Raw genomic sequence first — 13,904 nt, forward strand, 5'->3', positions numbered from 1 at the left:
AAGGGGCTGAGTATGTTTGATCTGGTATATAGAGTCCATTACCTAATTAAGACAGAGCCTACATTTAACAACAAAGGCAAGAATATGTACATTCTACCATTCTCTGAGAGCTGGTTAAAACAATATTGATCTACAGAAAATTATTATTTCTGTTGTCTGAGAATTGCTGAACTACAATTACCCGACCTTATGTGTGACTTTACCTGTGGCGCTAATCCTGGGGCTGTAAGGTCCGTGTTTAAAATACCTGCACTTAATTTATTTCCGCCGCGTGGTACTGGAGTAGGGAGATGAAAATCTCCATCAGCACACCCATTAGGGATGCCAGTGATTATCGAATTATTCGAAATCCTCGTTCAAAACAAGTCTCCATAATCGAATTTATTTTTAAAAATCGATTTATTATAGTATATTTTAATTATTATTTATTGTTTTTGTTTTTTTTCTGGTCTTAGTTTCAAACCAAAATATAGACTAATGCTAATAATAGTAATAGTATTAATAATTGTAAATGGCCATTGGTCACACCACCAGTTTGTTTTACTGTAAACTTGGAGGAATCCTGCGTGCAGAGCAGACTGCTGCTGCAGCACGCTACGCACCAACCCCACCCCCCCCCCCCCTCTCCCTCACACGTGCGACTAAAGATGAACAAAGCGGCAGGTAAAAAGAGTTCCTCCTCGTGGAACTACTTCGAACTTACAAGTCCAAAGGAAGTTAAATGCAAGCTCTGCGAAAGGACGTTGGTCTATCACAGCTCAACCTCAACAATGCGTTCGCATTTGAGTGCGAAGCACGCCAAAGAGGTTAGAGAGAAAGACGCAGCACTGCTGCGCATAGCGCATCTCCAAATAAAGGCAATGGCATGCACTCAGAAAATAACAAAAAATAAACCGACATCATGTTGATGTTGGTTTATTTGTCGTTTATTTTGTTTGTACTGTTAAACATGTTCCAGTAAAGAAAACAACGGAATTGCGGTCGAATAATCGATTATTATTCGCCAGGGCTGCCGAATAATAGATTTTGATCATGGTCAGTTTCTGGCAACCCTAATCCAAATGGGAACAAAAGTTAAAAAGAATGCCTACATGTATATAAAAACACAAACACAATTTTTTTCCCTTATACCTTGCACAATTTGACCTCAGCTTCCAGGTGTTGGATGTACTCTGATTGGTTGTGAATCATTGGGACCAAATCTTGAAAATCCGCTGAGTTGGACCTTCCCCCCTGCTGTACTCTCTAAAAATGTAAAATCACGGGTAAATGGAAAGCAAACTGTTAACTAGAGGAAATATTTCCCAGCTTTACAAATAAGTCTGCAAATAGCTTTCCTAAGTATCTACTGGATTTAAATGTTTAGCAACCAACACTTTACCTTGGGTGGAGACTTTTTCTTTGAAGGGGAGAGAGAAGAGGGAATTTCTCTGCACTGCTTCAGGAGGAGGCTCTTCAACTGATTTACTACAATGACAAAATACAAAGAAATAATTATTTAAACACACAAGAGGCATTTTATTGTGGAAGATTATGAACAGGGAAAAATCCAGGGAGTCTGGTATCTCGTAAATAAAATGAGATACAACTTGAATAATCTCCTGTGCCAGAGATTACTCAACAATAACAAAGTAATACTAAAAACAGTACCAACAAAGAATATAAATATGAGTAAAAATACGTAGTATATCAATTAAAAATGTAATGTAGAATAAGTAATACTAACACCAGAGCCTAGTAGGAAAACAATCAAAGTGAACTTAATTGGACAAGTACATTTGGCAATAGTAAGGAAAGAATAATAAAAAGTAGTATTGCAAATGATTTTGAAAGTAATCAGAATACCTTTATTCGTCCCACAGAGGGGAAATGTACATTGTTACAGCAGAAAATAATTTCATGTTACCTTAGAAGCATTCATAAAAAAGTATTAAAGATAAAACAATTATAATAAAAAAAAGTATGGCACATGTTATTAGTGTTACTGTCACCTGCTTCACTCTGTGTCTTTTGGCTCCATGCAGTCCTGTCCTCTCCAGCCATGGTAAAGAGGCTCCCCTCCCTGCCTCTGGGCTCCTCACCCTCCTCCTCCTCCTCCTCCTCCTCTTCATCAGAGCTCTGCTGCTCCAGTGCACTGCTCAGCTGCTGCAGACTCTGGTTGGCCCGCTCTGAAACCATTATACACACATACTAATCTGTTTTATTCAGTATATTATTTCTGTGCCCAGTGACAGTTTAGTTGGTGACTGTGAAAAAAAAAGTCATACCCACCACCCATATAAATGTGAACAGTTGGCTAAATCACTGTTATGTATATAAATAACTATATTTATAACACTGACTGAAATTAATCTCATAGTTCATTTACGTATTGCCGAATGAACAAACAGCTCTAAACATCACCTTGGTGCAGAATCTAATACACGTTAACAAACAGGTAAACTGCCACATGCTGCTACAGGTCATGATTATTGTTAATGTAGTGGTACTAGATAATAACACTGTGCATTTCCTACCAATATAATCATAAAAGTGAGAAAAAAAGCTTTACTATCAAGTCAACATATGTGTTGTAGTACTTTTAATAATAATTCACGGTTCCAGTTTTCTAAATGCGAATGTTTGGTGCTTTTGCTTTGAAATATATTTATATATATTCAAATACTTTTTGATCTTTTTCGTCAATGAGTACTTTTACTCTTAAAACTTTAAGTATATTTTCCGAATTGTACTTAACTACTTTTACTCAAGTACCAATCTTAATGCAGTACTTTTACCTAAAATTGAGTATTTGTACACCGGGGTATTAGTACTTTTACTCAAGTATAGAATCTGAATACTTTTTCCAGCACTGAGCTAAGCTAAACTAATATTCGTATCAGGATGTTTGACAGTATTGTGACAGGGAGTCATCTACAGGTGGCAGTGAATCTCCCTGTCCTCTTGTTACCATAGTTTCAATGACACACCGGAGAGTCTAAAACTATAATATAACTCATTTTGTAAACAACACATTTCATGAATTTATAAATATATCGTTTAATACACTCAGTCTTCTGTCACATACTTACTGTGTGACATTTAACCAGTTGATCATTGAGCTTAACGTTTCGTTCTTTAGCTGTTTGCACATTTAACACTTAATTTAGCATTTAACTTACGTCGAAGCTGTTTTTGGTGAGCAACCAGCTGCTCCGCTTCCTCCTCATCTGAGTCCAATGGTTTCATTGATGTATAAATGAAGTTGTATCACGATGTTTTAAGAACTAAACATGCTAGGCTAAGTACAACAACTACAACACCAGCCATAACATCGCGCACGTAGTAACGGTCATAGACTCTCAACGATGTGGCGTTTGTTTTCAACACATGCGTACACCGGAGATGAATGTTCTTGTATTGTGTTCTCCGATGTCACTTTTAGAACCGCCCCGATGCGGTGCAGTCAAATACAAAACGAACTAACCTTCAGTTAATGGGTCCTATTTCCGTCAAGTCAGCCGTATGCTGGGAGTTGTAGTCAATGTGTTGGAAGAAGTAAACTACAGCACGTAATTTGATGTCCCCACCACTTTTTGAAATGGCCAATTTTGTCCCCACCACTTTTTAAAAGTATAACTTGTAAATATTCTGAAAAAAAGCATGCACAAAGAAATGTAATACACAAGAACACTGGTTTGAAAACAAGTGTTGTGCCGTAGATTGAAGGCTTGCCGTGGATTGAAGCTGTGTTCGCGGTGGCGCAGGGCTGACGCGCCTGACGTCATTTCAATTATTGGACGTTTCGTCTAGTTTTCTAGGCGGAAGAACGAAATAAATTATTTACTTTCTCTCTATTGACCGATATCTTTCCCATCAGATTAAACAGCAAACGGCTGAATAAATAATCTGCATAAAATTGCGAGGAGGCTCAATTTAAGGAATGTTGGATTGTTTTGCCAGTATAGTACTATCTTATAAAACATTCTCTGTTGTTTAAGTGTCTGTTACTTGATAACCACAAATACAAAATACGTAAAAAATTACTATGATATCACATAAGCTATATGATATAGTCAGACACTGTGTTATTTCAAATCAAGCCTGACGAATAATTAGTTATAACTGGATTTACTCACTTGAATTGCTCCATAGAATGTAATTTTTCTCTTAGGTTTTTTATGCAACAGATTTTTGTATTGTATTATTATAGTGAGGGTAGTCAATCCCTTTTTTGACAAGACAGTAGTGAGGGCCATCTTGGTTATGTGTGTTGTTGTGCGAGACCAGAGATGTAGTTCATTCAGCGTTTCACACAAAAAAATGTGTTACTTCACAGTTTTACGACACATTTTATTTTTTTTACTTGCAAAATTATCTTTTAAATTGACAAACATCATATGTGTAATTCGTGGCACAATTCAAACGGGATCGAAAGATAATCTTTCTCTCTCCATTGGCTTCAATACATAATTTTTCCGAAATAAGGTCCCATGGAGGTCCACCGGAAGGGGAGGGACTTCGCCACTCTATAACAGCTGAATGCGGCGATTACCATCTTGTTCAGCAAAACGCCTCACAAATGTATTAAGATCCAAAGCTTTAGTGCGTTTTAATTCAATGCTGAGTGCAGCCAAAATTGACAGTCTCTTCTCTGTCATTATAGACCGCAAATACCTCATTCCTTGTTCGAATGCTTCTCGTTTTGCGCCGTCCTGTTCAAATGAAATCACCGCCAATCATATTTCCACGCTCGTGCCAGGGCCGGGGGAGGGGTTGCAAGGCTCGCGTCTTGTGCTGCATTCACTTGCACTCGGACATTAGAGATTTTCTCTCATAATTGTCCGATGAGCCACAACTTTTCTTTCAAAAGAAAGCTGCCAACTGGGGTAGCAGGTGGGGTGGCAAGGCTATTTTTTAGGGTGGCAGTTGCCACCCCATGCCACCCCGGTAGATCCGCCCCTGCTGCTCTCCAACAACCTCATTAATACACTGAATAAACGGGCAGTGTGTTAAGCCTCTAAAGCTTCTTACACACCAAACTGACACCAAAGAACACCAAAGAACACGTCCCGACGGAACGTCGCCTCACTTCTCCTACGTCTTGGCCATGTTTCGCACTGGAACACACCGCAAAGACTTCAGCCGACGGCCAAGTTGCACGTACGAACTGCGCATGCGTGACTCGTGAGTGGCAATAACTCTCCTTACCAGCAGGCGGCAGTAGTGTGTATTCGTCATTCAAAAGAGGCAACAACCGGAAGACAGACTGTAGAGGTTTCTCAATACTCAAATTTCCCCTCCTCGACTCCTATCCTCGACTCCTCTCCCCGAGACTTGGTGCCGCCCACAGGAGATGCGAGCGGAGGACTGAGGAGGGGAACCGAGGAGAGAGGAGTGGAAGCAGCAGGCGGTTGGAGAAATGAGAACTCCTCTCCTCTGAGCGGTCATTTTAAAGAGACGTCCATTAATGATGACAGGAGGCACAGCAGCACTCTGATGGACAGATGTGTTCATGACGACTTATATATATTTACTTTTCATTCATTGACAGAGCGGTATAATGAGACAATAACAGGCTACAGATGCGGACATACTGTATACACACACACATATATTTATATAAATATATACAATTTCAGAATCAAACAAGTATGAGAGCACTCTCATAATAACGTAACACAATCAGAGACTGGATATTGGCTGAGATAAGCCGCCATGCGTCACGCCTCCACCGTTCCCGGAAATGCATCCGTGGAGGAGCCGTGGAGGACCCATCAGTGTCTCCTCGGTTAGAGCTCCTCCAGAGAGCCTCCTCGATGCTCGGTGCTCGGTCCTCGAAGTGCATTTAGGGAAATGAAATGTCCTTCAAAATGGCGCGCTGAAATTAATTTCCGGGTCACTACCGGAGGACCGAGGAGTCGAGGAGTCGAGGAGGGGAAATTTGAGTATTGAGAAACCTCTTGTGTGATACACCGAGAGAAGAAGAACGGACTGCGTGATATAAACAAACAACAAATAGAGTGTGCGTTCCATTTTCACTCTGCAACGAGAAGCTCATGGGGCTTTCCCGAACCTGTGTCGAGAGCTGGAGTTAAATGAAATCTCAGATTTGCCTTCTTAATAGTTTGTTTGGGTCCCTCACTTCCGTTTCGCTTCTCATGCACTGATTCACTGAGCTGATCAGCCAATCAGAGTGATTTCTTCAACATGTCGAATCGGCGGCGGAAGGTGTCGGCACGGCCGAAAAGACACGACGGTGCAGTACACACCAATCTGAGTAGGGCGACACGCCGCTCATCGATGGCCCGACATCTATCGACATCTATGGACGCCGATAATCGTCTCTGTGTGTAACAGCCTTAAGGCCCAGACACACCAATCTGACAACAAAGGACTTACACAGACGGACCCCGACTGTTGCGTCGCCTCGCGTCTCTGCGTTTTGGCCAGGTGTTTGGCTGGTGTGTCCGTGCCTTAAAGGTAGGGTAGGTAAGAATGGAGAAACCAGCTCGAGTAAGCTAGAATTTGAAAACTCCTTCAGACTTCCTTACAGAGCCCCTCCTCCAACACACATGCGCACATGACCAATGAGGACACGAGATAAGTTTGTGCATGAGATGGAAGGCTGACAGGCAGGTAGGCCATCCAGTTATCTGCCGCGGGCCGAGGCAGATAATTACATTACATTACATTGCATTTAGCTGACGCTTTTATCCAAAGCGACTTACAATAAGTACATTCGACCGGGAAGATACAACCTTGAAGAAAACAGAATCATATAAGCACATCAGGTTTCATAGAGCCAAACATTTCAAGTGCTACTCAACTGGCTTTAGATAAGCCAGCCCTTTATTAGTATATAAGTGCTTTGTTAGTAATTATATCGCTCGAAGTGGAGTCTAAAGAGATGAGTTTTCAGTCTGCGCCGGAAGGTGTGTAAGCTATCTGCTGTCCTGATTTCAATGGGGAGCTCATTCCACCATTTTGGAGCCAGGATGAAACCGACATGTTTTTGCTGATGGGAACTTGGGTCCCCCTCGCAGTGCGGGTGCAGCGAGCTGTTTGGCTGATGCAGAGCGGAGTGCACGTGCTGNATCGGGACTCTTATTTTGAAGGAACTTTTACCGGAAGTGAATGGACAACATTCCTCTTTGCTTTTCGTTCGGGTTCATCTTGCGCTTTATCAGTTGAACACTTTGAACATTCGTTTGAGATGTTGACAGGTTGGCCCAACTTTGTACCCCACAGTCAAACAACTTAATTTGCTTCACCATTTTTTGTAAAACAAACACACGGCGCACCGCGCACGTGAGTAAACGTGCATTGCTTTCTGGCTCCGTAATCACACCAATGCACGTGCAATTTAAATCTCAGGTTCCGACTGGTCACAACAATAATTAAATATCACTCTTAACACAACAAATAATTAACATTTATCTCTTTTGGGGTGCACATTTAGCTGTTTGCTGTCCTTATTTCTTTATGTTAAAAACTGGTTGCCACTGATGGCAACCAAAGGCCAAGAAGTGGTTGACATTTTTTCGAAATGGTTGCCAATGGCAACCTGGCAACCGTTACTGTCGAGCCCTGTATAAGGTTAGCAGCTTTGATCCACTCTAAGAGACTTGGTGCAGTTTTAGACCTTTCTCTTGAACTGACTGTTTGCTAATGTTCTTAATCAAACTATAACAGGTTTGATCTGTTGAGGTTCTTACAGTACAGAATGTAGAATGGATTATTTCCAACAACAGTATTGCTGTATGTTTGATGTTTCTGTCCCCTCAGGGCTTGTTGCCTGGTTGAAACAAAGCCAGGGTTGGTTGCTGTTTGTGTGCAGTTGACTTATGGGCTTAGTGCTGCACGATAACGCCTGAATTGACAGCTGACGGCAGGAGAGAGGATAACAGATTTAAAGTTTGACAGCAGCACTGTTATGGAGATTGGGGTAAATGGAGTTGGTTCTCAAAAAGAGTGACAACCATATGCAGCTGATTAAAAGCAGAGACAGCGTATATTGAATCTTCCTGACTTCTTGATTGCATCAGAGGTGGATTTTGAGTTCAGATCCTTTCATTCTTCTTAAACTTCCTTCACATGATAGGCAATTTGCTCTCGGCTCTCTGTGAGGTGAGGGGAGGTCCAATTTGAACTTTTGAGCAATCTAAAATATTGCTCAAAAGTATTAACCTTTGCCATACTTCTCACTTTTGCACAAAAAAATGTGCATTTACGTGAATTGCGACATAACATAGGCTTGTTTTTCATTTGGAACCAACAGATTTGATCTATTTAAAAACAATGCATACTCCTTTTGGGTTTTTCTCTACTTTTGTATTGTTGTCTGCAGTCTCAAGCTATTATTCATTCTTCAGGGTTTAATTCATGAATTATCCTGGTTCCATTGTCTGTTCCAAAAATAATCTGCACTACTTTAAGTGTGTTTCCATTGCCCGAGGCTACGGAGAGTGCTGGTAGTATGGAGCAGTAGATGTGACTCTACACACGTATCCTACATGTCTGCAACAGTTTAAACTATAAGGAAGCTGTTTATTATCACAGCTGAAGTGTAGTTTTGATTTTTATTATTTTTTTTATTTTGCCTTTATTTACACAGGTGTAAAATCTCATTAAGACACAAGGTCTCATTTTCAAGAGAGACCTGTTCAGTGGTAACACTACCACACAAAGTTACAGACAGACAGGACACTAAACACGGAGGCAACACTAAAATANGAAGGGCCAGATCCATTCGCAGCATGGTACGCAAGTACCAGTGTCTTGAAGTGGATTCTAGCAGTTACTGGAAGCCAGTGAAGGGAGCGGAGGAGCGGCGTGGTGTGGGAACATTTAGGAAGGTTGAAGACCAGACGAGCCGCTGCATTCTGGATGAGCTGCAGAGCTCGGATGGCACATGCAGGTAGACCAGCCAGGAGGGAGTTGCAGTAGTCTAGGCGTGAGATGAGGAGAGTCTGGACCAAAACCTGCGCTGTTTCTGGGACAGCTGGGGATGTATCCTCCTGATGTTGTAAAGAGTGTATCTGCAGCAGCGGATTGTTGCAGCGATGTTTGCAGTGAAGGACAGTTTGTTATCTAGGACCACACCCAGATTCCTTGCAGTCTGAGACGGGGAAACAATAGAGGTGCCGATGTTGATTGTTAGGTCAAGAGTGGGACAATTTTTTCCCGGAAGGAAAAGCAGTTCAGTCTTGTCAAGGTTGAGCTTGAGGTGATGAGCAGACATCCACTGAGAGATGTCTGCTAGACAAGCAGAGATGCGTGCAACGACCTGGGTCTCTGAGCGGGGAAAGGACAGAATTAATTGGGTGTCGTCAGCGTAGCAGTGGCATGAAAAACCATGTGGACTAATGACTGATCCGAGCGAGTTTGTGTACAAGGAGAAGAGGAGGGGACCAAGAACAGAGCCCTGAGGGACCCCTGTAGTTAATTGACAAGGGTCGGACTCTGACCCTCTCCAAGTAACCCTGTAGGTGCGGACTTTGAGGTATGAGGTGAGGAGGGAAAGTGCAGAGCCTGAAACTCCATGTTCTTGGAGAGTGCGAAGGAGGATCTGATGATTCACCGTGTCGAATGCAGCAGACAGGTCCAGAAGGATGATGACAGAGGAGAGGGACTTGCTTTTTGCAGCGCCACGGCTTCCACAGATGAAATATTTGTATATATTTATATATTTATTGTCAAAGCATTTAATTTATTCATTGCTATATCGGGATGTTAAGAGCATTCCATGGAATATAACAAAAAGTGTTTCTGAAGTGAATTACCTACCCCACCTTTAAGTCCTACATTAAAAAAAGCATCAAATTAAAGTGCCAAAAGCAAAGTACTCATTATATAGCTTGACCAATTTCAGAACAATATATAATATAACAAAAAGAACCTAAAACAACTTATAGAATCATGGTGTCTCAGTGAAGTGTTTCTTTTTATTGTGGGGTCTCTCTGTCCCCTTGTTCAAAAGTATCTTACTGTTTCCTTTTCAAGTGGGTAACTTTGAGTATATACATCTACTGTGTTTATTTGTTGCTGCAGCAGAGAATGTGATACAAATAAATATGCATAACCAGAGAGCTTTTAATTAAATATAAGTAGTTACTGTAGGAGGAAAACAGCTTGAAGACCTCAAACAAAATAATATTGTGCTGAAGGGTTACAGATCACTGGATGGTACATTATGTGCGGGCTTTGCCACGTGTCACTTTCACTTCTCTTATTATGTTGGCACTGAGTCAACATTGAACACTCCCTCATGCCCACATTGAATGGACTGCTGATCTATCAAGGATAACAACTATATGACTGTGGGTTTAATCAGAATGACTTTCAAGTCATAAATAGACCGTTTGTGAGCCTCTGTGAGGCACCTAAAACTGTTTGTCCACAAAATAAACAATATGCATTATGATTAGTAAAATATGTTTATATGTTAGCATTTCTTTATTCTATTTATTATATACAGTTGTTCTTACCTTATCAAGCACTGTATTTGTTATTCAATATATAATATTTGATAAAAATACTATTAAAAGTTGAAACATTTAAATAAATGTACAGTTATGTTATAATGTGTAGTCGGTCATTCAGTTAGTGTTTAAACACCATTTATGATTATTAAAAGTTACATTAATAAAACACTTAAAATGTCCTTACATATGTTTACGACTACATGCAACTATATTAAAGTGTGTTTTATACAACTTAGAGTCTATTATAGCTTGTATACACTTTAAAAAAGAGTTAAATAAGGTGTAAAAAAGTCCCTTTAAATGTAGATCACAGTGGTATGTAATTAATCACTTGACCCAGTGTAACCTCAATGTGGAAGTTGCCTGCAGTTCCAGGTAATAATGACACACAGGGAGTTTCAGAGTGACTTTTAGATTGAGTGTGTGGTGTGTGTGTGTGTGTGTGTGTGTGTGTGTGTGTGTGTGTGTGTGTGTGTGTGTGTGTGTGTGTGTGTGTGTGCGCGCGTGCGTGCGTGCTTGCGTGCGTGCGTGCGTCAGTGTGTGTTTTTAGTGCGTTAAAGTGTGTCATAAACTATGTTTGTTGCTGCATAGAAGAGGTTCAGACAAAGGTTACCATGGGTACAACCTCTTCCTATTGCACAAGAGATCTTTCTGTAAAATTATTCCCAAATGTACTTTTGATTTTTGCGACATTTCAGTTTTCAACAGAAAAGGCAGTGAGTCATACTTTGGTGGATTCATTCATTGAAAAAAACATTGTGTTTTAATCTTTTGTACATTTTCCAATTTAATTCACAGTTTTTGTGACATCTGAACGATTCTGAAGCAAAGAGTTATGATTTTAAATCAACTGGTTAAATTGTGTGAATTTCACTTTTCTTTTAAAAACATTGCTTCTTAAGCTGTTCTCTAAAAGCTTCATATTCACTGCATATAGTGTTTTTTGGGTGGTTTTATTAACTGTTCAACATGCATTAACTCAACAATGAGAACAAAAACAAAATGGGAATATCTGCCTTCATCATCAAAAATGTAAGCAGAGGCAAGCAGTAAAGCGTCTGCACTGTGAGAAAGCAGAATGTATGTCGTTATAGTACAGAGTTGGGCCAATAGAGGCTGTGTTAAAAGTAGTGGTTTCATTTAGCATCCAACTCAAGTCTTTGATTTCAAATGTTACTGAATATCGTAAAAGGCTTCATCGTCTACTTCTTCTTATTAAGGAAATGTGTGTATAGCTCTAAACCAGCAACCCGGACAGTGTGGCTACAGAAAGACTTTATTCCAAACAATAATGCTGCAGTAAAGGCGTTCCAAAAAATGCTAAATGCTTTTTTCCAAAGGACTTATTCCAACCAAATAAAATGTAGTTTCAGACCTGCGGGTAGTAGCCTACTGTCAGATCTAATAATCCATTGCAGTTGAACACAGTTGTGTACAGAACTTTTTGTGATTGCATGTTCATGTGAACTCTCAGCATCATTCAACCACAGATCTACGGTAACAACAATTGTGGATGTGTATCTATCTTGTAAGTCAGTTGAGTAAAGTTGGAACGATATTGGCATCCAGATTTCACGGATCAATAACTCATGAACAAAACGTTGTGCAGACACAAAGTACGTCTCCTAAGTACCGTGGTAAGGTTGACAACGAACTAAAATCACATTTTGATCAAAAAAAGCCAATATGCGCCGTCCTCCAAACTGGACACATTACATTGGTCTCTATCTGCAGCCGGAGAAGAAATGAGTGCTCAGGGACCGTCTGCAAAGTGCAACTCCGAAAAAAGAGAATACAATAATATTCAATAACGTTACTATTATACAGTATATTAATACCAAACTCACTACACATATCAATAGTCTCCTGTTGGTCATACTACAGCAGAGAGTTTTGAAGAATATGTTTTGGAATAATTTTGGGGATTATTTATAGTGTAAAATCTTCGATAAATATGGTATAATCTTCAATAACGTCACTATTATACAGTATATTTCTACCAAACTCACTACACACATCAATAGTCTCCTGGTAGTCGGACTACAGCAGAGAGTTTGGAAGAATGTGCTTTTGAATAATTTTTGTGAATATCTATAGTGTAATAATAGTGACGTTATTGAAGATTATACCATATTTAATGAAGATTTTACACTATAAATATTCACCAAAATTATTCCAAAACATATTCTTCAAAACTCTCTGCTGTAGTATGACCAACAGGAGACTATTGATGTGTGTAGTGAGTTTGGTAGTAATATACTGTATAATAGTAACGTTATTGAATATTATTGTATTCTCTTTTTTCGGAGTTGCACTTTGCAGACCGTCCCTGAGCACTTGTTTCTTCTCCGGCTCATGAACGAGACCAATGTAATGTGTCCAGCTCGGAGGACGGCGCATATTGGCTTTTTTTTTTTATCAACATGTGATTGTAGTTCGTTGTCAACCTTACCACGGTACTTAGGAGACGTAATTTGTGTCTGAATAACGTTTTGTTCATGACTTATTGATCCGAGAAATCCGAATCTGCCAATATCGTTCTAACTTTACTGAACTGTCATATATTAGCTCTTCATTATTATTTGTATAGACTCTGCATCGGAAGGTTTACTGCACCACACGAGTGAAGCACTCACACGTTAAGTGGAACAGCTCTTGTCTGCAAACGAGCAGTTACACAAGTGTTTGCATGCTTGGGTATTTCCAGGAAACCGCATCAGCCTATCAATGTGACTGTGGTGGTGGCTGTAGGCGACGAAGTGCCTACGCATTCATACTCCTTCAGTCCCACACTTACTAAATGTCACCTCGACCCTACCATATATAACTTTTAACAATTCCCTAACCCCTCGCTAAAAAAACTCCCCCCCTCCCACCTCCTGAGAGAGCTGTCTGTGGGTGGGGGTTCCTATTTATTTTTTAAAACATGACCCCTGAACATAAGCGTGGAAAATACTGAAAATTTAGCAAAAAGCACCTAAGAAAAAGCTCATCATTTGAACTTTTTTTATGGAAATGTGTAAGAATGACAAAAGAAATAAGAATAACGCAGGCGGGGAAGAAAATGAGCTAACCTAGTTTAGCATTGGGAAATGGTGCAACTCTGCCACATCTAAACCAGATCTGTGATCAGTTATCTGATGACTTTTGCAGCACCCAACTCTGCTTCCTACACTGGATATGGATTTACTGCTGTTAGCGAGAAAGTACCTTTCAGAAGAAAACAGCTGGGATAATACAAAGCATAGTGGACACACACACACACACACACACACACACACACACACACACACACACACACACACTCTCTCTCTCTCCCACACACACGCACACTCTCTCTCTCTCTAACACACACACACACACACACACACACACACACACACACACACACACACACACACACACACACACACACACACACACACACACACACACACA

The 13,904-nt window shown here is 40.3% G+C and overlaps 1 protein-coding gene across 1 annotated transcript in view; it reads left to right on the forward strand.

Moving 5' to 3' along the window:
- The window catches only part of matk (megakaryocyte-associated tyrosine kinase), a 634,871-nt gene that overhangs the window by 48,241 nt on the left and 572,726 nt on the right, over positions 1-13,904 (forward strand). The gene's annotated exons all lie outside the window — the stretch shown is intronic.

The sequence above is a fragment of the Notothenia coriiceps genome, unplaced genomic scaffold (assembly GCF_000735185.1).
Source record: "Notothenia coriiceps isolate Sejong01 unplaced genomic scaffold, NC01 NC01_scaffold00024668, whole genome shotgun sequence".
NCBI lineage: Eukaryota > Metazoa > Chordata > Actinopteri > Perciformes > Nototheniidae > Notothenia > Notothenia coriiceps.